Here is a 23716-nt window from a genome sequence, read left to right as displayed (position 1 = left end):
GGGTTGTTGAGTACAAAAGCAGATATGTTTCTGGAAAAGTGCACGCCTCTTCAAGGGGAGATAGTACATTGAGATTTTCCATCAAAAGGATCTCAATATTATGCTAGATCCCAAATGTGACCCACAATAATTTTAAAATAATCAAGTACCAAGGTTTACACAGTTGAAAGTAATTAATCATGTCCATTCAATCAAATTACTTTTAAGGAATTTCCAAAGTGTTTAGAAAAGAGTTGGGATGTTGGGAGGGAGGGTTTATGTCCATAGAATTAAATTAATGAAGGATACACAACTGAAGCAGAACAGGTTGAAATGTGAAGGAATCATAGTAGAGAATGAAGGGACAGAATATTTATCTCCTGCAGTAGGTGCTAGGAAAGCCAATGTGGATCTTAGGTTGTGCATGGATTTAAGAGAGCTAAATAAGAGTGTAATTGTAGATTAATATCCCACACCAAGTAATATGGATATACTGATGTAATTAAATAGAGTAATGTGTTTTCCTCAATTGATCTTGCCTATATGTGTCACCAAAGTGAACTGGAAGAGTGATCAAAATAATTGCCAGGCTTGGAGAGTGAGAGAGGGAGTTTAGATTTAATTAGCAATAGCTCTTAACTTGAGAAACATAATGAGAGGGAGATATTGGAACCAGTTAATCTAACTATTAAGGAAATTCAGGAAAAGCTTTTTTTAATATCTGGGACATGAAATCTCTGACAAAAGGGATTAAACCTAAATCAGGACTGGTGGATAGTAATAAAATATTGTATTTGGCTAGTAGCAAGCAGAAATTATTATGTTTTTAGGTATAGCAAAGTATTAAAAGCTTATTCAAAATCTGATGAGTGGGAGAGGCTGGAAGCAGTTAATCTAACTATTAAGGAAATTCATGAAAAATTTTGATTGAATATCTGGGACATTAAACCTCTGACATAAGGAATTAAACCTAAGTCAGGACTGGTGGATAGTAATAGAAAAATTGTGTTTGCCTAGTAGAAAGCAGAAATATTATGTTTTAGTTATGGCACAGCATTATAACTTTATTCAAACTTTTGTGGAGAAAATGGGACAAATGAGGGTATGCTAAAACAAAGTGTGTGGTGTTTGTTTGGAGTGAAGAGTGAGAGAGGGATTTTAGTCTGAATTAGAAAAAGCTCCTAACTTGCGAAGTTTCCATCCTTGCCAGGATTTCAAGTTGTTAGAAATTGGGTCTTTGGTTGGCAGTCAGGTTACCCCCTGTCCAAGCTAGGACCCTCACTCTAATCAGGGTACAGGAATATCACCCTCAGCTAACCCCTCCTCACCCCCTTCATAACATGGCATGAGCGGTCAGGCTTAACTTCAGAGTCTAGGTGTAAAGTATTTGTATCAACACACACAGTAACTCAGTGAAACCACTACAAAATGACAACACAGATTTAGAAAAATAGGAAATATTTATCTAAACAAAACAAGACTAAAACGGCAAAATTCCAACACACACAAGTCAAGTTAATAATTTTAGAAGCAAAAGAGTCTTAAAACCTTTTCTAAACAGTAAAAACACTGTTAGCATTGAAAAAAACCTGGGTAGCGTCAAAATTACCTGCACGGGCGAGTGTGAGTTGAAAAACGTTAGCACTGCATTGATTTCTCACCCACGAGACCGTGTGTCGTTTCTCCTTCTCCGGTTGGGTCGGCGTGCGTCGTTTTCCCTCCCCGCAGGAGAGCGATGCTTGGATCCGGGCAAGCACTCTGGTCCGGCACAGCAAGGTTTGCGTCAAAAATCCTGCAGCACGGTATCAGCAAAACCGCGCTGTGTGGGTTGCGATGTTACCAGCCTCCATTCGCGGTGTGGCGCGCCGTTTCTCCAGCCACACGCGTCGATCTTCCAGCTGTGCTGTAGGGGGAGCATCGATTTCAGCCAGCAAAGCCAGTGGCACGTTGTTTCTTCACCAGCGTCTCAGGAGGTTACATCGGAAATTTCCCTGCATGTCGGTCTGTGTGTGGATTTTCAATCGTTTCTTCAACCGCAAAGCTGGTGGCACGTTGTTTCTTCACCAGCGTCTCAGGAGGTTGCGTCGGAAATTTCCCTGCATGTCGGTCTGTGTGTGGATTTTCAATCTTGGTCTGCCAGCTAAACCTGTCAAGGCCCCAGGAACTGGATAGAGCACCACTTGGCAGGGCAGGAGTCTCAGCAGAGAGTCCAGGTGCTGGCAGGGGAAGTCTTTGGTGGCTCTGAGACTTCAACAACAGGAGGCAAGCTCAGGACAAGCCCTTTGAGACTTCTTCACAGGCAGGAATGTACAACAAAGTCCAGTCTTCGTCCCCTTTCATCAGGCAGAATCAGCAACTGCAGGATAGCTCCACAAAGCACAGTCACAGGCAGGGCAGCACTTCTCCTCAGCTCTTCAGCTCTTCTCCAGGCAGTTTCCTTTTGATGTCCAGAAGTGATCTAAAGTCTGTGGTTTGGGGTGCCCTTCTTATATCCATTTTGGCCTTTGAAGTAGGCTTACTTTAAAGGAAAGTCTTTCTTGTTTGTAAAATCCTGCCTTGCCCAGACCAGGCCCTAGAAAGAGACCAGTGGATTTGAGACTGCATCGTGCAAGGGCAGGCACAGCCCTTTCAGGTGTGAGTGACCACTCCTCCCCTCCCTCCTAGCACAGATGGTTCATCAGGATATGCAGGCTACTTCACAGATCTCTTTGTGTCACTGTCTAGAGAGAGGTGCAAACAGCCCAACTGTCAGACTGACCCAGACAGGCAATCCACAAACAGGCAGAGTCACAGAATAGTTTAGGAATGAAAATGCTTACTTTCTAAAAGTGGCATTTTCAAACACACAATCTTAAAATCAACTTTACTAAAAGATGTATTTTTAAATTGTGAGCTCAAGGACCACAAACTCCACGTCTGTCCGCTCCCAAAGCAAATCTATGCTTCAATCATATTTAAAGGCAGCCCCTGTTAACCTATGAGAGAGATATGCCTTGCAACAGTGAAAAACAAATATTGTAGTATTTCACTTTTAGAACATATAAAACACATTAGTATATGTCCTACCTTAAACATGCACTTCACCCTGCCCATGGGGCTACCTGGGGCCTACCTTAGGGGTGTCTTACATGTGAGAAAAGGGAAGGTTTAGGCCTGCCAAGTCAAATTGGTGGTTTAAAACTGCACACACAGACACTGCAGTGGCAGGTCTGAGCCATGTTTATAGAGCTACTATTGTGGGTGGCACAACCAGTGCTGCAGGCCCACTAGTAGCATTTGATTTACAGGCCAAAGGCACCTCTAATGAACTGTACTAGGGACTTACCAGTAAATCAAATATGCCTGCTAATCATGGAAATCCAATTACATACACATTTTATATAGGAGCACTTGCACTTTAGCACTAGATAGCAGTGGTAAAGTGCCCAAAGTAACAAAAACAGCAAACAAAGAGTCCAGCACACATCAACAACCTGGGAAACAGAGGCAAAAAGTTAGGGGAGACCACACCAAGGATGCCAAGTCAAACACAAGTTAATTACTGGTAGCAGTCTCAAAGGTTTGGGTACAGTGTCAGTGCATGGTGAGGGGAAGTTAAGAGGACCACGATGTTTGCCTCCCATAGTCTGGAAGGACCAAAAACATGATATTCAGTGATAGAGAAGTGCTGGGCATTTACTAGGCTGGTTGGTAATAGCATTATGGGAATACAGATTTGATGTGGAGTACATTCCAAGAGCGAAAAATGACATTACATACTCATTATTAAGATTTGTGCCTAAGGGAATACATTTATGTACTGAGGACAAAGAGTTGAAGGATGATTTGTGGGTATATACAGTCAGACATTGTGGTGTCTGGGAGGTGAGTTGAAAAGCAGAGATTAGAAAATATTAAGCTATATAGGATGTGTTTAAGCTTCTTAATTGTGGGCGGAGAAATAAGAATGAAGGAGATGATAGGTGTTGGAAGTATTTAGGGGTTTTAGGCTTGTTCTACAGTTTCCTTAAGGAGACAGCTGTGACCGTAGCCCATGAGGTTCATCAAGGGATGACTAAAGCAGAGGAGAGTTTGAGGTTGATATACTGGTGGCTTGTGACTGATGTTGAAACATAGAGATTTGTAAGGGATTCTGCACAGTGTATAGTAAGTGAAAAAGATTTATAGCCTTGTACCTAACCCATGAAAGTGAGGAACTTACCTGTTCATCCATGGGAGAAAATGGCTTTGGACGTATTGGTCCTGTTTATAATAAAGGGACTACAACCTGTGCGATGGTTCTTATGGATTTGTTTTCTAGATGGCATGAGGCAGCTTTCTATAATAACATAAAGACCAGGCAGGTGATAGGATTTTTGAAAGAACTTATGAGTAATAAATGCAGACCAGAAGTTTAACTTACAGACAATGGTGTTCAGTTGGTCTCAAAGGAGATGATATATTTTCTTGGGCTGAATGGTATAAACATAAGAGGTGTGTCTTGTATTACCCAGAAACCAATGGGATGGTAGAAAGGTTTAATAAGGTCTTGAAAGAGACCGAACAAATTGCAAAGTGTGGTGTCATAGAGTGGAAGGAGGAATTGAAGAAGAGAGTAGATGTTCATAGTTTGACACAACATTTCAGTACTGAGAAAGTGCCATTTGAATTGTTCAGGGGAAGAAAACCTAGTAGTTTGTTTTTTCCTGCATGGGTAAAGGCCAAAAGTCGGTAGGTTACAGAGAAGGGAGAAGAAGATTGGAGACAGAAAAAGAAAAGAGAGGCCAATCAGATTTTGATGGTAGAAAAGCAGTAAAAGTTCAGAATATGGTTATTGGTGATTGATTGAAGATTAAATAACCCAGAAAGCTTCAAAATAATAAATTCTCCAGTCCTATTAGATTAGGGTGATCAAGTTGTTTAAGAATGTGGTAAAGACATCAGATTTGGAATCACAGTAGAGTGGTGGTGGTTAAACAGAGAGGAGGAGGAATGTAAAAAAGTGAAGTTGAGGGGAGGATGAAATAAGTGATGGTGTGAGAGGTGCTGGATTAAAAAGTTAAATGTTGTTGAGGAAAATAAGGGTTGGGAGAGTGCCTAAGTGCCTAGTGATGTACCATAGCTGGTAGTTGATTTATAATGTTAAGAGATACTCAATTATTTTCCTGACATTCTGCTGTCGTATACGTGAAGGGGACCACACCTAAGATATCCACCTTGGCTCATGGAATAACATATAGGAGGAGCTTGTACCGTCTATATACATGTTGCTTTAATGAGATGGTTGCCTCTATTGCTCTGTACATATTTTGTGTGACTTGAGTCTGTGTCACTTTTTCCTGGAGGCTAGGGTTTTGGGCATCTATATATGTACTCTGACCTTGCTATTTGACTGGGCATATCACCTTGAGCCTCCTTAGGACACTGCCAGAATTCACTCAAATTAGGAAAGGGGTGATCTTCGCAGGAGATTGGCTGAGACACTTCTCTTTGCTCCTGTATCTTTGATTATTCACAGAAGCAACAAAATGAGTGTTCCGTACTGAAATACTGCATAATTTAAGACTCCAAATCTATGTGTGGTTTTCCTTTATAAAAAGGGGTCAAAGAACAAAAAAAATCATTGGGGACTAAGAACAAGTTTCAGGTTGGACCATCCAAACATAGTCTGCCCCTATTTAGGCAATTGGAGCCAAGGCCTAGAGTTTCTACAGCCGTCCCCACCCCAGAGTACCACATAATTCAACAAGGAGCAGTCCCAGGGGGAGATAGGCCAAGTCATGTCCACCAGCTCCAGAATCTTTGATTATCCAGAGAAACAATATATCAGTTGAGGAGATGTAATGGAGTATCCAGAAGTAAGGTAGGACTACAGTCAGCAGCTGAGAAAGGATACCTCATCAAGTAAAAAGCTGTGTTGAGAGACCGACAAAAGTTTGCTATCCCTGAAAAAGCAGGAGGGGTACCACCATATACCCTTGAAGTTTTATTCCTTGGTTTCCAGAGTCATCAAGTGAAGCCCACTCAGTGGGTGGGGCTTGCAGCGCAACATGGCAGATGTTTGCTGAGCAAGCTCTTTCAAGGCCACTTCAATTTGAGCCGCACAGCTGACCCAGTCACACTACTCCACTACTAGGAACTCGGCACTGATCCATCAGCATAGTCTTACTGCTGCTGCCTGTTGGGACTTGAAGTGGTCTCCAGAGACTGCAGGTGCCAGCCACAGACAGAGTAGTGTGGCCAAACCTAACAAAAGAGCAGCCCAGGAGGAGGCCTTAACATTGAGCCAGGACCTCCTCTCCCTGCCCCCTTTGGCCCCCGAGTTTATGGCCTGCTGCAGGAGCCTGGAAATAGAAAGATGCTTCCCTATTTTTTTCTTCCTTTTACCTGTTTCTTGCTTTAAACGCCTGGGGCTCCCCCGCCGAAACTACTCAGGTATGCTATGGGGTGGACAACTTGGGGGCCTGCAGCCATTGGGTGTGGCCCATTATATCCTTTTGCAGGAGTTCGGCAATGACTGGGAGCCCTCCCACCATGAGGTCCACCCTCCTCTCGTTTGTTTCTGGGCACTGACACCCAGATGTCCTCCCCAAGACTACATCGCCACTTACTGGAGGGCTCTGGGAGGTAGTGGTAGAAGACCACTATGGACACTTATGGGCCCCAGGGCCCTGGAGAGGACCCACTTCTCCCCACTGACCAAGGGATGGGGAGGCACACAATAGGATCTATGCTCACTGGTCCTCATCTGGAAACCTTCTGAGGACTAATGCAGCTCCCCAAAGCTGTAGGCGGGGGTACAGTGGCCCCCCCTAGAGAATTAGCTAGCCCTGTACCGGCCACCTGGGACTCCCTCCTGCCTGCTCTAGTGTGTCACACCATGCACATCTCTACCACTGCCAACGAGCAAAGAGGGAACATAATGGGGAAGACACAGGCAATATCCACCATAATACCATAGAGACGTATGCAAAGACAATGGTCAAACTCCCCAAAGGCAGCAAAGGGGACATCAAAGACCCGTAGATCACCCTGGAATCAATATTGCTGGCTATTTGCGGCTTCCGCACTGAAATGGAGAAACAATTCAGTGGGTCTGGCATTGAGGTGGGGCTGCTCCATTAGGATGTTCAGAGAATAGCAGAGTAAGTCACAGAAGCGGAACAGAGGATTTCCACTACTGAGAACACAGTCCATACCATAAGTGCTGATGCATGGAGTGAAGAATGTGGAAGGCCTCCGAAGACATAGGGCTTGATTATAACTTTGGAGGAGGAGTTAATCCGTCCCAAATGTGACGGATAGACCACCAGCTGTATTACGAGTTCCATAGGATATAATGGACTCGTAATACGGCTGGTGGTAAATCCGTCACTTTACAGTATCGTCACTTTTGGGACGGATTAACACCTCCTCCAAAGTTGTAATCAGGCCCATAATAACTTGTGCTTTGTTGGTGTTCCACAGGTGGTGGAAGGAGAGTACCCTAAAGCTTTTTTAAGCACGTGGCTGAGAGCATGAATGCCGGCGGACATCTTTTCCGAGACGCCCCCCAAGCCACAGCTCAGATTGGCGGCTATAAAGGGGGCTGAATGGACAGAGTCAAACCACAGGAGCTACCTTCAGCTGACCCCCCTAAAGAACATAAACATTTGACACCATGGTTTATTTTTTTCTATATACGATATATGTCTCAAACATCTTTGAGTGCGCTATACAGGTTGATCATGTGAACTTAGCTAGGTCTGCTGTGCACAATTGTAAGCCTATTACCTTGGCTCGGTGTACAGCTAATAACTGCCTACTCTGTAGACTATGCAAATTCAGTTGGGGAGGGGCAAGAAATGCTCCATTTTTAGAAGTGTAAGGAAGGGTGAGATGGGATGCGTGTTTTATTTTTTCAGTTTATCTCATTGTTAAGTTGCCATGTTCCTTTACACCAACTACAGTGACACCTAACCTCACCCACTGTACTTGAGGGATGGCAAAACAAACCCCCATGACACACTTCAAAGATCCCTTCCTAATTCTCTCATGGAAGAAGGGCGCAATATTCCAGTATCTTAAGTGGAAGGGGGCCCAAATATTTTTTTCTGCAGGAAGTTCATGTCCTGGGCAATAGATGCCCTTTCTTTTCCAGGGGAGCATACACAAGGGTCTACAACTCGGAAAACACAACCACCTCCAGGGGCACAGCCATCCGGTTACACAAACAACTCCCCTTACAGGTCTACTCCATTGAGGGGTCTCCGAAGGGACAACACTGGACCATTGCCTCCATCTACAGCCTCACTACACTGGTCAAGGGAACCCTGCAGGCCCTAATGCAGATCCTCTCGTGCACTCCCCCAGGATATACATTGGGTTTTATTATGGACCCTAACTCTGACACCAATGTGGTTCAACACTGCAAAACCATGTACCTTGTCACATTGCCCCCGTCGCTGGCCCTGGTGGTTGTCTCATCTGGCAACAACTCAAACCTTACACAAACAACCATACTACTCCAATGCCCACAGCTCTTCTTCCCAAATTAATGATGTCTTTCTCCCAGTGGCACTGAGGCTCTTGGGCTCTTATTGATCATGCAGTCACTACAGTTTCACTTAGGTAACCTGCCTCCTGGTGCCCCTAGATGTGGAGGCTAAACATCTGGTGGCTATGAGACACCACATTCAATGACTTCTTTCCGCAGCAAATTAATGATTTTTCTGACATTAATCAAAGTGTGGTCCTGTCTCAGATTCCACTTTGGAAGGGCCTAAAGGCTGTCATTGGAGATCAGATAATTTCCTTTCAAATGGAAGCAGCAAAATAATAAGAAATTTGAGGCCCTCAAGGAGGCACACACAACACACACTAGACTAGTTTTTTGAGGTAAGGAATTAGAAGTAGACGGTGATGAGGGATTTGGCAATATTCTCAGAGCCACCTTTGGTGGTCGTTTGCATGGGGTTTTTGATCAGAAGTGTGTTTCTTTGCTCTACTTTTGATCAAAGCTTATTTAAGAGGCCAGGTAAATATCCTTGACGTGGTTTGGTTTCAGAGAGAAGCCAAAATTAGGGTCAGAACATGGGCAACATATACACCTTTCAAAGCATTTTATGGATCTCATTCAAAAACCTGCATATGGCTGGAACGGAAAATAGAAAACATCACCTCCATATTACCAGCAGAGGATAGCACACCTCAGTTTGAGACCCCCATCTCTCCGGCAGTGGTCTCTTTTGCTGAAGTATGCTTGCCAGTGCTTAATAATTATCTTTATAATCAGCTTTACAATGCCTTTTCTTTTTCATAAGCAAATTTCTGAATCAGACAGACATTTTTGAGTTTCCTACCCTGGGCTGCCACTGTAGTTCAATGGCAATGTGATAGATGGGTCACCAAGTCAAGGGTTTTTGATAGTGGAGCCATCTGAGGCTCCATCAATGGAAAGCCAGAGGTTGTCCCTGGCAGTGGAACCACCAAACCCAAAAAGATCCGATATGTGTTGTCGTAGTTGGGCTCTTGCTCTAGGCAAAACTGCTGGTTTAGGGACGACAACACTTTTGTTTGTAGGCGACTAGGTAAATCCTGCAAGTCGCAACTGTTGGCCCAACCCTTTCGGCTCACAAGCAGTACCTCACCAAAAACCCAAACAGTAAAAGGTGATTTTTGGTAGCCTTTACGCATGGACTCAAGAGTGCAACATCTCAGGGGAGTCGTAGGTAAACAGAGATTACCCTTTTCTCACATGAGCAACATGTCTCAGGTATACACACAGGCAATGAAGAAGGTGCAGTAAAGTTTCAATAGGTTTTATTAACAAGACTGCAATCTATTATAAAATGTATGGGCTGCAATGATTAGGGTAATGAACAATGCAAGGAACAGTATGGTAAAAACAAGGGTCATGAATACAAAGACCCCCACCATCTTGCAATAACATAAGATGTTAAGCAGGTGTGAACTAACCTCTAATACCCTAACATGATGAATGTAATCTCTAACCTAAAGAGAACTATGGGGGTCATTCCAACCCTGGCGGTCATCTACCGCCAGGGTGGATGACCACGGAAGCACCGCCGCCGGATTTCCCCTGTCTGGGCTGAATCTCCATGGTGCCGCTGCAAGCAGCGGCGCCATGGAGATTCCGACCCCCTTCCCGCCACCCTGTTTCTGGCGGTTTTTACCGCCAGGAACAGGATGGCGGGAACGGGTATCGTGGGGCCCCTGGGTGCCCCTGCACTGCCCATGCCACTGGCATGGGCAGTGCAGGGGCCCCCTAACAGGGCCCCAGCATGATTTTCACTGTCTGCTTAGCAGACAGTGAAAATCGCGACGGGTGCAACTGCACCCGTCGCACCCCTGCAACACCGCCGGCTCCATTCGGAGCTGGCTTCTATGTTGCAGGGCCTTTCCCGCTGGGCCGGCGGGCGCTCCTTTGGCCAGAATGGAGCGGCCAAATGGCGGTGACCGCATGGCTACCGCCGCCCGCCGCGGTCAGAATGACCGCCTATATGTGTTAAACCTAATCTGCAAGTACCATGTCGATGAGATGAGCCCCTTGGAAAAAGTTCTCTAGATCAGACTCCATGGTGACACGAAGGCCAGGTCTGCATCAAGGCGACGTGTAGCATAGACAGCGTTGATGGCATCTGGGAGGAATTCTTCTGATAATCATGTCTGTGTGAGATGTATTTATGCAGATCTCGTAGGACCCTTGACACATGTATGTTCCCAAACAATAAATAAGAAGGCATGTTTGGGGAGCAATTATATAAACAGTTTTCTGAAAAGGTACACCATGTTACTGTCACACGAAAGTGGGAAAGTACATGATGTAAATAACTATAGGGGTCATTCCAACCTTGGCGGGCGGCTACCGCCGCCCGCCAGGCGGAAACCGCCATTTGGCCTCCATGCGGCCAAAATCCCGCAGCCCCCATTCTGACTTTCCTGCTGGGCCAGCGGGCGCTAGCCAAGTTAGCGCCCGCCGGCCCAGCGGGAATGAGGGCCGCAACACAGGAGCTGGCTCCGAATGGAGCCGGCGGTGTTGCGGCCGTGCGACGGGTGCAGTTCCACCCGTCGCGCTTTTCACTGTCTGCTAGGCAGACAGTGAAAAGCTGGCCGGGGCCCTGTTAGGGGGCCCCTGCACTGCCCATGCCAGTGGCATGGGCAGTGCAGGGGCCCCCAGGGGCCCCAGGACACCCCTTACCACCAGCCTCTTCCTGGCGGTGAAAACCGCCAGAAACAGGATGGCGGTACGGGGGTCAGAATCCCCAGGGCAGCGCTGCTTGCAGCGCTGCCCTGGTGGATTCTCCCAGCCGGGGCGAAGACGGCGGAAAACCGCCGGCCCCGGCGGGGCGACCGCGGCTTTACCGTCGCGGTCAGAATGGCATTTGAAGCACCGCCAGCCTGTTGGTGGTGCTTCCGTCATTCGTGACCCTGGCGGTCCAAGACCTCCAGGGTCAGAATGACCCCCTTTGTATCTCATTTATCTTTGACGTCTTTACAGAGTGACACTGATAACGTGAAACTAAAACATCTTCCTAACTATAAACATGGCAGCCATTTTGGAAGAAATAATTAAATATAATTAAAACAGAGTAAGCTAAGTAGGTTAAAAGTTACTAGGTGACGGGGACACAGGCCTGCAAGCCAGAGGCTAAGCTAACCTCCTGATTCCCATTAAAACTAAATAGTATCCACTACAGTCGGTTTTCTACTCTTATGGTTCATTTCAGATACAACTGGAAAATACAATTCAAATGTTCAAACCTGTATACTTTACTAGGCCCAGGAGTAATTTTAATTATGTTTGAATAATTGGAGTAATTTCTGTTATTATGCGTTACTCTTTTAACGCAGAATTACCCATAATAATGCAATTATGTCTTCTTGTGTGATAATTGGGGAGGAACAATCCTACGATCAGAGCGCATGTAGTGACGAAGCAGAAGCTCATGTTCCCTGTTAATGTTTTGCTGCTTTTAGAGCTATTAACCATTGGTGAGTGCAGGACTGCTTGAAGCCATCTGTGCACACAGTGGGCATGTGTTCAGGATGGCTCAGAGCCATCCTGGCACACAAGGCAGGAAATCCCTCACGTGCAGTCACCAGACGGATTTCCTGTAGCTGAAAAATAGCCTAGAAAGCTGGGGAAGATGTTCCCCCGCTTCTGAGGCTATTTCTTTATTTTCATTGAAATGACAATATGCGTGCAAGCCAATCTGCTCATTTCACTTTCACTGCATCATGCTTGGGGGGCTATCTCAAGCCCCCAAGCACACATTCATATGTGGGAGGTATCATTACAAAGGGGAGAATCTTCTCTTTTCATTGGTACCTACATCAGTGATGCTTGGGGATCACTGAAGTGGAGCGAGCCCCAAGCAGGAATCCACTCCACTAGACACCAGAGATTCATTTCTGTTGCGGGGAGTGGCCCCTTTGGCACACATTTTGCACATTTTCTTCTCTACGTGGGGTAGATTGGCCTTATTTTTAGTCTGATCGGCTCCCCACACCCTTGGCAGGGCAGAAAACCACTAATTGTGGATATGTCATTTTTATGGATGGATGAGTGAGGTGTAACTGTGTATGAATGAGTGTTTGTATATATATCTAATCAGTAAGTACTTTTGAGTAATAATAAAGCATTTATCTTCTTTTGCATATAATTAGATTTTTTATGGATGTATATTCTTATAATTTTGGTGGTTAACGTAGATTATTTATTTTTTAGGATTCCAGTTTGAACCTTCAAAAGGAGGTGGGTTATTTTTATTTTTTGACAGAAAACCACTGGACCCTCAGGGATTGTTATGGATATATGTAGGGGAACAGTTCCATTGACAGGGTTCGTTTTCCCTTACGGGTGCATTATTATAGCCATTTTCTCCCCTCCAAGGGCAAATTGGCCATATTTTGTAGACCAGTCTACACCGAGGGGGGCAGATAACCACTGCACACCCGGGATTAGTTTTGTATTATTTGTAGGGGTGGGGAATGCCCAGCATGGGCATGGCTATACCCCCAATCCTTCTTAAAAAGGGAAACATGCTTTCTGCCCCCTCTGGGAGGCAGATGGGGACCCCCTTCTGACCTCTCAGGGGGCAGAAAGAGTCCTAGATGCCAGGGATTACTTTTTTATATTTGTAGGTGTGGTGCTTCCTAGCCTGGGCATGACCATGCCCCACCCCACCCCAATAAAGGGAAACAGTCCTTTTGCCCCTGCTGGGAGGGTGGTTAGGACAATTAACCCTTCTGTCCCCCTGGGGGGAGGGACAGAAAGCCCACTAAACACAAGGGATTACTTTTTGTTATTTTATTTGTGGAGATGGGAGCTACCCTGCCTGGGCAGTCCATTCCCATTCCCCTCTAAAAGGATAACAGTCTTTCTGGCTCTGGGGTGCAGATGTATGAAATTACCCTCATCTGCCCCCAGGGGACAGAAAGCATACTAGACACCAGAGATTAATTTTTTGGATGTAGGGTTTGGGCTGCCCATTATGGGCATGGCCATTCCCGCACATCCATAAAAATGAGTAAACTGCCTTTCTGCCCATGGGGGGCAGATGTTGGCAATTACCCCCACCTACACCCTGGGGGTAAAAAGCCCTTAGACACAAGGGATTATTATTTTTGTATTTATTTATTTTTTCGTGGTGGGAGCTTTCCAGCATAGGCATGGCCTCGTCCCCACCCTTCCAAAAAAAAGGTAGACAATCTTTCTGCCTCCTTGGGGAGTAGATTGGGGCAATTACTCTATCTGCACCACTTAGGTTGCAGAAAGCCCACTAGATAGCAGTTAATCCTTTTTTTTATTTGTAGGAGTGGTGCCAAGCATGGTCATGGCCATGCCCCCACTCCCTCAAAAATGGGGAAACAGTCTTTTTGCGTCACTCCAGACTAAAGCTTTTCAGCCCAGTGGCAAGCAAGAAGATATTCGATTATTTTGGGTGCTGGGAGAATTTGACGAACTCCCAGTATCATTCTACTTGCAATGGTGAACATCTGCACTTTTTGGGCTTGAGTGGCAGCCACCTGGAAAAATCCACCAGACCCTGACAGTTCTGAAAATTATACATCTGGGGAAGTCCGTGGTGGTGTGCTTCACTTGCATCGAACAGAGTTTTCTTGCCCACAATGCCCTGCATGCCTCTAGCGTTGCTACAAACACACATATTTCCATGATAGAAACTCCAGGAATCCACAGGAATCCACAAAATAAACAGGAACAAATCCAACCGTAGTCAATAGGAGTCTCCCATTGTCCTTGGGTTGATCTGTATCTGTTCCTGTCACTGGCAGTGGGCCAAGCCACACAAATGACACATCATTTTTATCAGCATCTGTGAGACAATGCTGAATGGTAGGAGTTGTGTGGATTTCTGTGTATTCTGGAAGATTCTATCAGAGAAATGTAAGGAAAATGTGTGATTTCAGGCACAGTGTGAGGTTTACAGGGCATTGTGGATACACAAAACCTCATGGGATCCCTGCAAGTCACTCCATCCTGGATTCCCCAAGGTATCTCGTTTTAAAAAATTTGCAGGTTTGCTAGGTTTCCCTAGTTGTCGGCTGAGCTAGAGTCTAAAAACCACAGCTGCCCACTTTGCAAAATACAGGTCAATTTTGAGTTGAAAAAATGGATGTATCTAAGCTACATTTTGGGTTATTTCCTCTTGCAAACACTAGGTCAAACAACACAATTGAAGTACCATTTTTATCAGAAGACTTGAGTGAATGCTGAGAGGAAGGAAGTTTGTGGCTACCCACAGATTCCAGAACTTTCCATCATAGAAGTGTGAGTAAAATGTGTTTCTAGCCCAAGTTTGAGGTTTGCAAGCGATTCTGGGTAACACAGCCTAGTGAAAGCCATGCAAATCACCCTATCCTAGATTTCCCTAAGTGTCTAGTTTTCAAAGATATACAGGTTTGCTAGGTTTCCCTAGGGGCCGACTGAGTTATGGCCTAAAATCTACAGCTGAGCATATTGCAAAAAAACAATTCTGTTTTCAGTGGAGAAATGTGATGTATCCATGTTGTGTTTTGGGTAGTTCCATGTAGAGGGCACCCAGGCATGTAAGGTGCATTTGTAGCTGAAGACTAGAAGAGCACAGAATAGTAGAACAAGTGTTATTACCAAGTGTATTTCTCTGTATTTGCACCTTCCATATGAGAGACAATGTAAAAAAAATACATTTTGAGAAATACTCTTTAATTGACTTTAAGATCGGTACCCACAAATTCAGGAATGTGGAAATAACCCCTGCTTTTAACCTTCATATCTTGTTCCCATTTTGGAAATACGTAGGTTTACTTAGTACTCATTTTTCACTATTTATAATTAACCATATGTATTGCTCTATACATGGTACACATTGAAAAACCATTGCAAAGTGCAGTTAAGTTATCGGCTCCGGGTACCTTGAGTTCTTGGAAAACCCACAAACCCCATTTATCCCTGTAGCCAGAAGGGATTCAAAATTTAAAGGTACATAGCTTTTGGAAATCGGCCATCATGATAACAAATAAAAAAGTGGTACACAATGCACATTTTTTCCTATTAGTTTTCAATGTTTTTTTATCTCAACACTAGATTTCTTTAAGAAAACCTTGAAGGATCTACACAAATGTCCCCTTGCTGAATCTAGAATTGTGTCTGTTTATCAGAAATGTATAGCTTTCCGGTATCCACCAGGGGTTTAATACCTGTTCTTTACACAAATTTGAAAGAGTTCGAAATCACAAAAACTAGGAAAATTGGGCCTTGCCCCAGTAAAATGCCAAAGTCTGCCTGTTCCTCAAAGCTGAGAAGATGGTGATTTTAATGCCACAAACCTTTTGTTGATGCCGTTTTCAGGAAAAAAGACACTTTCCTCTGCAGCATCTTTTCTCCATTTTATCCCCCCAAAAAACAAAAGTTAGCTATATTTTGCATAATTTCTCCGTACCCTCCTGGGAAATCCACAAATCCTTGGTACCTTTACAATTCCCACGATGTTTGAAAATAAGGACACAAATTTGGCAAGGACAGCTTATGTGGACAAAAAGCTATGGAGGCCTAATTGTGAACTGCCACAAATAGCCAAAAAAGGCTTAGCAGTGGGAAATATTGCTATATGTCGATAGTAAGTTGGGAAACATTCTACTACCAGAACACATTCAGTGCTATTTCATAGCGCTGAATGCTTTCTCGGACCATTTTGGACATGAAGGGGTATTTTGCAAAAAGAAAATAGTGCTAAATGCAATGGGTAATTTTAAACAAAATCCTGCTCCAAAAACACATTCAGGGGCATATTTATACTTTTATTGTGCCAAATTTGCGTCATTGTTTTTACGCAAATTCAGTGCAAAACTAACTCCATATTTATATTGTGATGCTACAACCCTCTAACATCAAAATATTGGAGTTTGCACCATTTTGTAGATGCATGAACCTACCTTGCGTCAATGAGATGAAAGGTAGGCGTTCCCATCTAAAAATGGTGCTTACCCCATAGCCAGATATCTATCCCCCATGCTAAAGTGACCCACGGGTGGGAGGGGGGGCTAAATAATGGTGCAAGACCAGGCATTAGGGGACCTGTGGACCCATTACCATGGTTGAACACAATGAAATAGGTCCACCGGTGCCCTCCTTGAGCCCCAGGTATACCACCGCCTACACCAGAGGGACACTGGAGGATGGGGGACCTCCTCCCAGGTAAGTAGGGTAAGTATAGGTAAGTATTTTTATTTTTAAATTAAAGTGCCATTGGGGGCCCATTGGGGGCCCATCTTGGGGCACCCTGCATGGCGCAGGGTGCAGTGGCCATGCCCAGAGGACACTGGTCCCCTCTGCTGGCCATTGGGGTTGTAGGCATGACTCCTGTCTTTTCTAAGACAGTAGTCATGTGATATGGATGGTTTTGCATCAGAAAATGACCCTAGGCTGGTTAGAGGCATTTTGTTTTGCCTCTAGTCATTGTTTGGTGCAAAACCCTCTTTTTCAATATCAACCCACCCACCCGGCTAGTGTCATTTTTTTAATGCTAGCCCACCCTCTGTGTCGGCTTGCAGTATTCCATTAATTTGGTGCCCGGCTGGCGCTCTGGTATGGCACAAGCCAGCTCTATATTTTTTGATGCAAAACTGTGTTTTCATAGTTTTGCATCAAAAATTATAAATATGGGCCTTAGTGAGCGGGCTGTTGCATTTAGAACTATTTCATAGTGTAAAAAGCATTTTCATGACCTTTTTTTTGGAGTGAGGAGAACTGTGTGACAAAAAATAGTGGTAAACGCAGAATTACTCTTTTGAAGTAATAATTCATAATCTCATAGAATTTTTAGGAATTTATGTGTGATTATTCGACATTGATTTATGCGAGTTACGCCCAGTCATAATCCTTACATCATAAATTAGACTTTCTTTCTTTTATGCTGCAGTGAGGGAAAATAAGGCAAGCCTAAATTATCAACAAATAGTGCACTTTACCTCTTCTTTCTAAAGCTCTGGACTACTTTTTCCAGCACTGCAACAGTATTAACATGTGGGAATATTTGATACATGAATCTCTTTCTCTTGATAATCAATCATTTCAATCCTGGAAATTGTACGTCAAGGTCAATTCAATGCGTGGCAATCAATTCAAGAAATAAGAAGTGCTATGCATGTTTTAGTCCTAGTCACAAACTGCACAAACACTGCATTTTCAAGATGTTAACAACTATTAAAATACAGTTGATTGGGGTGCACACATGAAAGGCAGTGTTAAAAATAATGTATATATTCATGCTTACTGCACAAATGAGCTATAAGAGGTATCCATTGTCTTTTCATACTTATTTTAGTGTTGCTCCATTTTATATTTATTGTGAGTTCTGGAGTTTTAATAATGCATGGTTCATATTAATGTAGTAGGAATGAAACCTGTCAAAATGTGTGTTACACAGAGACTAATGGCACCGTTTACCATGTCTCAATTTGATTGCACAGTTCGTGAAGTACTTTAGGAGTAAAATAATATGCTGTGCTCAAGAAATAATTTCCGCTCTCGGTATACTGTATATCAAATACCGCGTCTCAAAATGAAAACTGCCATAGGAACAATATTAAGGGACAAGGACATAGTCAATGAAAATAAGTTTACACAGTAAAAAGCCAAGTAATAGAACGGCAAAAAACATAGTCCCTCATTTTAAGATCGGCAGTAAAAAGCGCCTACTGCCGCAGCGGCGGTCGCCAAAACACCGTTGCCGCGGTTACCACCCATCCGCCAAATTATAACCATAGCTGGATTTCCGCCACAAGAGGGATGGAAATCCAGCTGTGGCCATCTTGGTGGATGGCGGTAAGGTGGTGCTGCTACCACCAGCAGTGCCACACCAGTAGACCACCGACAGCCATATTATGACAAAGAATACGGCCTGGTGGTATTCTGCTGGCGGGTGCTGCTGGTGGTAGCAACGTCCCGTCCTGTCCCCTGCTGGAATACCCCCTGAATCCAGGTAAGTCAGGTCTCTGACAGGGGAGGGGGAGGGGGATGGGGGTTGTGTGTGTGGGGGGGTGTGTGCATGTACATGTGTGCATGAATGCGAGTGTCTGTTGAGTGTTGATTGCATGTGTACATGTATGGAAGTGTGAGTGCGTGTATGTTTGCAATTGTAATGCATGTCTGTGTGTATGTTTGGAAGTGTGTGCGAATGTGTGTGTCATTAGATGTATGCATGTATGTATGTGTGAATGAGTGTGTGTCTGTGTGTGTGTGTGTGTGTGTGTGTGAAGGGGGCTTGGCTGTAGGTGGGTGTGGGGGGTGTTTAGGGAGGTGGGGTTGTGGGGGGTCTATGGAAAGGTAGGGGGGGCACCTATCAGTGACAGGGAACAAATTCCCTGTCACTGATAGGGCGTACTGCCATGGTTTTCATGGCATTAGGAACACCACAAAAACCATAGCGGTAGGCAGGGCCATAAACCTGCAGGTGGCACAATGCATATCTCCAGCCCAGCAGCTGTTACCCCATGGCGGTCGGAGTGGTACATTGGCAGTTTGGCTTCAGCCAACCTGCCAGTGCCATAATGTGGTGGTAAGTACTGCCAGCCTGTTGACGGTAGTACCGCCACACTATCGCCAACCGCCGGCGTCATAATGACCCCCATAATGTTCAAGGCCGAGTGCGGCCAGGTGAGGCCCTATGAAAAAGACACACCCTATTGCAGAGTTGTTCAAAAATTTTGCAACAGGTTGGTAATTGCAGTACTGCGCCAGATAATTATGACATTACGGTGCAGTTCTTTTTAAATAGACAATACTTTCTTAGAAAAAAGTTCTGATTTAGCACAGGTTATTTCCTACACCTCTTTCCGTGATGCAACGTGCGAATGCGACATTACACAGGCGGTATTGCTACATTTCTTATGAAATAAAGGGGCATTTTTAAGAAAAGTGGCACCAATTTTCTTGCGTTCCCCCTAACGTCACCATGTGTGCGCCATGTGTGCACCGTTTTTAAAATACGGCACACCATGGTGGTAGTTAGGGGACTAGCGTAAAATATTATTGACGCTAGTCCGGAGCTTTGCAGGATTAGCCTAAAAAATTCTGACGCTAATTCTTGAAAGCACCCAGAAGCTCATTAGAAGCAACAGAAGTCACCTTTTAACGCCTGCTCTGAGCAGGCTTTAAAAGTGCCGAAAAATATGGTGCAAGTACATTTCTTAGATTACCTTGCACCATTATTTTGGCCCACCTAACGGGGGAATGCCCGCTTCGCATACATTATGCCTGGGGCAGGCATAATGTAGCACAAAGGGTTACAAAGTGGTGCAATGCACGCATTGCGCCACTTTGTAAATATGGCATGCATTTTTGGCCTTCTCACGCCACATTAGCATAAAGAAATTATGGCGTGGGAATGGCGCTAGGGGCTCTAAAATATGCCCCAAAGTATTATCAAATCACTTTAAAGAGTAAAAAGTGTTACATATAGTTTAGAATCTACATGTCATAGATTGCATCTATCATTTGCATAGCTCTTCCTTTTGCTGGATTCATAGAAGACTTCAAGACCGCACACAGAATTTGTTTGAGATTCATGGATTTCCATTAGTATTGCTCAACTAACCTTATTCCTGGCACAAACTGACATCTGCACATGCCAGACATCAACACATGTCCCATTTGTCCTCTGCTCAGCTCCTCCGCCTTATTTAGGGGTAGGAGAACCATATACCATATTAAACAAGCATTTGCAATGCACTAGGGTATAGCATTTCTCCGAGTTACAGCTATTAGCACTTGTAAACTCTAAACCAGATTTTTCTTTCCACATTGAAAGAAAAAAACTGCTCGATTGCGCTGCTACAGTTCATTCGTAATGAAACCTATCGGCAAAAGTGCAATTATCTACGTAACCGGCAAAAGTGCAATTAACTATGTGACAGTCGATGTTATGCAAAGCACTCGGCTTCTGCCAAGCAAGATCGCATTGCGAACAAAAGATAAAAAGTAGTCAACAAACCTGACGGGAAACAGCGAGCCTCGCATGATTTCAGTACTTGGTCACTGCGCTCGAGGAGGGATAACCATCAGAAAAGGCATGACGTATGCGTGCCTTCCACTAATAAAAGCAAGCAGATTTTAACAGGCAAGCCCATGAACGGGGCTCCGAGCCCTTTTCTAACTCCTAAACCGTCTTGCAAGCGAAACGCATGTGCAAGCGCATGCGACGCAGGCTTGACCCTAAAAAGGGAAATACTGTAGGAAAATGCCTCTATTTCTGTGGTCACCTCCATTTCTTTTTTTTAACTCTGTGCACAAGGACTCTGTTAACAAGGCCCCAGTACATGTGATATGACCCCCTGAAACATGTCAACATTGTCTGCACTCCTGATTGACATATTTACCTTACCTATAAGTCCATAGTTTATGGTATAAAAGTGTACCTATGGAGTACAAGTAAAATATCCCTAGTGAACCGCAGCACATATTGTCCCACCACTGAAGTGACAATGCAGAGCATGTCACAGGCCCTGCCTATGGCTAGGCAGTTTTAAAACTGCCAATTTAATGAAGCAAAATACACAGGCCTAAACCTTCATTTTTAGTACATTTAAGTCACCCCAAAGTAGACACTACATGCCTGTAGGTCAGGTTGCCTGGTATTTAAAAAGTAGGGCATGTATCCTCATGTTTTACATGTCTTTGCAGTGAAAACTTTCCAAATTAATTATCAATTGTTGTAAGACTGGCTTTTCCATAGGAAAACATTCCATAATTGCTATTGCTTAACTTCAGTTTGTGGACAGCTAGAAAAAGTACTTAAGGGGGCATTTTAATGGTTATGTAAAATTCAACTTAAGGGTCAAGTCAGATTTTCAATTACTATTTTCAAAATTACACTCCTAGAAAGTTGACATTTTTATGCCTGAGCCAAATGTGAATTTCTACCAGTGTTCTGGGTCACCTGTCTGTTGCTGGCTCCCCTGTGGTGAAATGTGTATTGCTCTCAGACAGTGGATAAAGGGCTTGGGTGTGGAGAAATGTTTTCCTCCCTGACATGATGGGCTTCTGGTCTGTGCCAAGGAACTTAATTAAAACAGTGCCTACCATTCCACAGGCAGTTGTAGTTCACAACTGGGCCACCCCCCTCTATTGTCCTTCTAATCATTTAGTCCCCACTCCCAGCAGGAGTGGGCTACTCAAGAACCGGTTTTAAGTGACCACCGGGGAGGGTTTTCCATTATCATGTAGGCACAGGGAGCTCTGTGTAGGGAAAGAAAGGTACTGCCATGTTGGTTCTAAATAGAGAGGGGCACTGTGGAGATAGTTTACAGTAAAGCACACAAGGAGTGCTGTAAAAGTTTACCCCTGAGAACTTTAACTCAGTGGTTAAGGATTGTCCAAGAGTCTCTTTCATCCACAGGCTGGCACTGGGCATAAATGTGGCACCACCAGTAGTCTCTTGGGACCACCTCTGGACTTGCAGAAGCAAAATGAGGACTGCACCTGCTGTTGTGACCAGTGAGGAAACCCTCAAGGGCTGGAGCCATTCCCACTTGACTTCGAAGTGGACTCCAAAGGTAAGTAGTCTGACCTCATGTGAAGTTAAAGGGACACAAAAATTACACAAAGCCCACTTTCTTAAGGAGCCCATGTGACTGAACCTGGCCTAGACCCTGCTGCTGGTTTCTTCTGGCATGAACCCTGACCTCTAAATGATGTCCCTGAGGTCTGTTGATAAATGTCAGAGTGTACTACAAAACACTTTCAAAGATTTCTGCCACGAAAACTGGAAGAACACCGAGACCTATCTGCAAGCAAATCCTTAGAACGTGCATCACTGCTGGGCCTCCCGATACGGTCGTCACCTCAGCAGAATATCTGATTAAAGTGGGCTCATACCAAGAGGCATCCAACGACGTCAAACCCACCATGCCTAAAACCTGTAGCCTTGCCCCACTGAAGGAATCCACCTGCCAGAAAAGAAAAGAGACTAAGGGCCCGATTATGAGTACGGAGGTCCATGGACTGCTGTACCCACAACATTGCTGGTCAGACCTCCACATTATGATGCTGGTGGTTGGACCACCAGCACACTCCCACCACCGCCAGGATCATGTATCTTGATGGGTTGACGGCGGTGCAAGTCATGGTCAACACAGCAGTGCTGATTTTGGCACCACTGTGTTGATTACACCTTACCTTTCTGCCAGCCTTTTCATGGCTGGTGGGAAGGGAGGGATGGGGCCATGGGAGACCCCTGCACTGACCATGGCATGGGCAGTACTGGGATCCCCCCTATTTCAGCACACTCGGAATGCACACTGTCTGCCATGGCAGGCAATGTATATTCTGAGTGTGCACCTGGTGCACACAATGCAGCAGCATTGGTCTCGGCTCTCCCTAAGAGCCGAAGTCAATGCTGCTGCACTGTGTCCACTGGCTGGCCTGGCGGAGAGGTTGTAATATGGTGGGGAGGCTTTGTGAGGGAGACCAGATCTTTGGGGCCTGTGCACGTTCCCAACATGTCCACCACTAGACAACTCCAAAACTCCAATATATACCACAGAGCCTGAGAGAGTCCAAGTGGGGAAAAGGGGATTAGGTAGGGAACAGCTGGGAAGGAGACCTGTAGGAAGCAAGAGGTTAAACAACACAATGTCAAGATATAATCACATTGACTTTCAATAGACTATGGTTCTAAGAATTCTTATACTGTAATCATGGATAACCTAGGACATGACTATAACTAGGCCTCAAGAAATCTAGGTACCTGGAAAAATCAAGAATTGGTTAATTCAATGTTTCATTTGAGCTTTTCAGGAAATATCATATACTGTCTAGAATACAAGAACCTTCTTCAAAATAGTTTCAGAATAAACATTGCATTTTTACAGGAGGACAAAGGCTATCTGAACATTCCAAGAAAAAACAACAGGAAAGGTACTAGGAGCCTAATTAGCATAAAGAATGCCGCACTTTAAATTAAGCGTTTCGAGAAAACCAAAAGCTCAGGATAAATGTGTGTACCTCAACAAACACTGCACACCAACGTATTCAATGCCATGAAAAGATTGTGCGCACAGCCTATCTGAAAATCAAGAGTTTACTGCCAGAAAAGAATTGTGCACCTTGCTGCTGATTCGAAGTTTCACAATGTTAATGTCATGAAATGATCACGCACACTGCCAATCTGAATATCAAGAGTTCTTTATGTCAGGAAATGAATCACGCACCTTGCTGATTCGAAATACACAATGCAAATATCATGATATGATTGCG

The sequence above is a fragment of the Pleurodeles waltl genome, chromosome 10 (assembly GCF_031143425.1).
Source record: "Pleurodeles waltl isolate 20211129_DDA chromosome 10, aPleWal1.hap1.20221129, whole genome shotgun sequence".
NCBI classification, from domain to species: Eukaryota; Metazoa; Chordata; class Amphibia; order Caudata; family Salamandridae; genus Pleurodeles; species Pleurodeles waltl.
Note: the sequence above shows the minus strand (reverse complement) of the source record.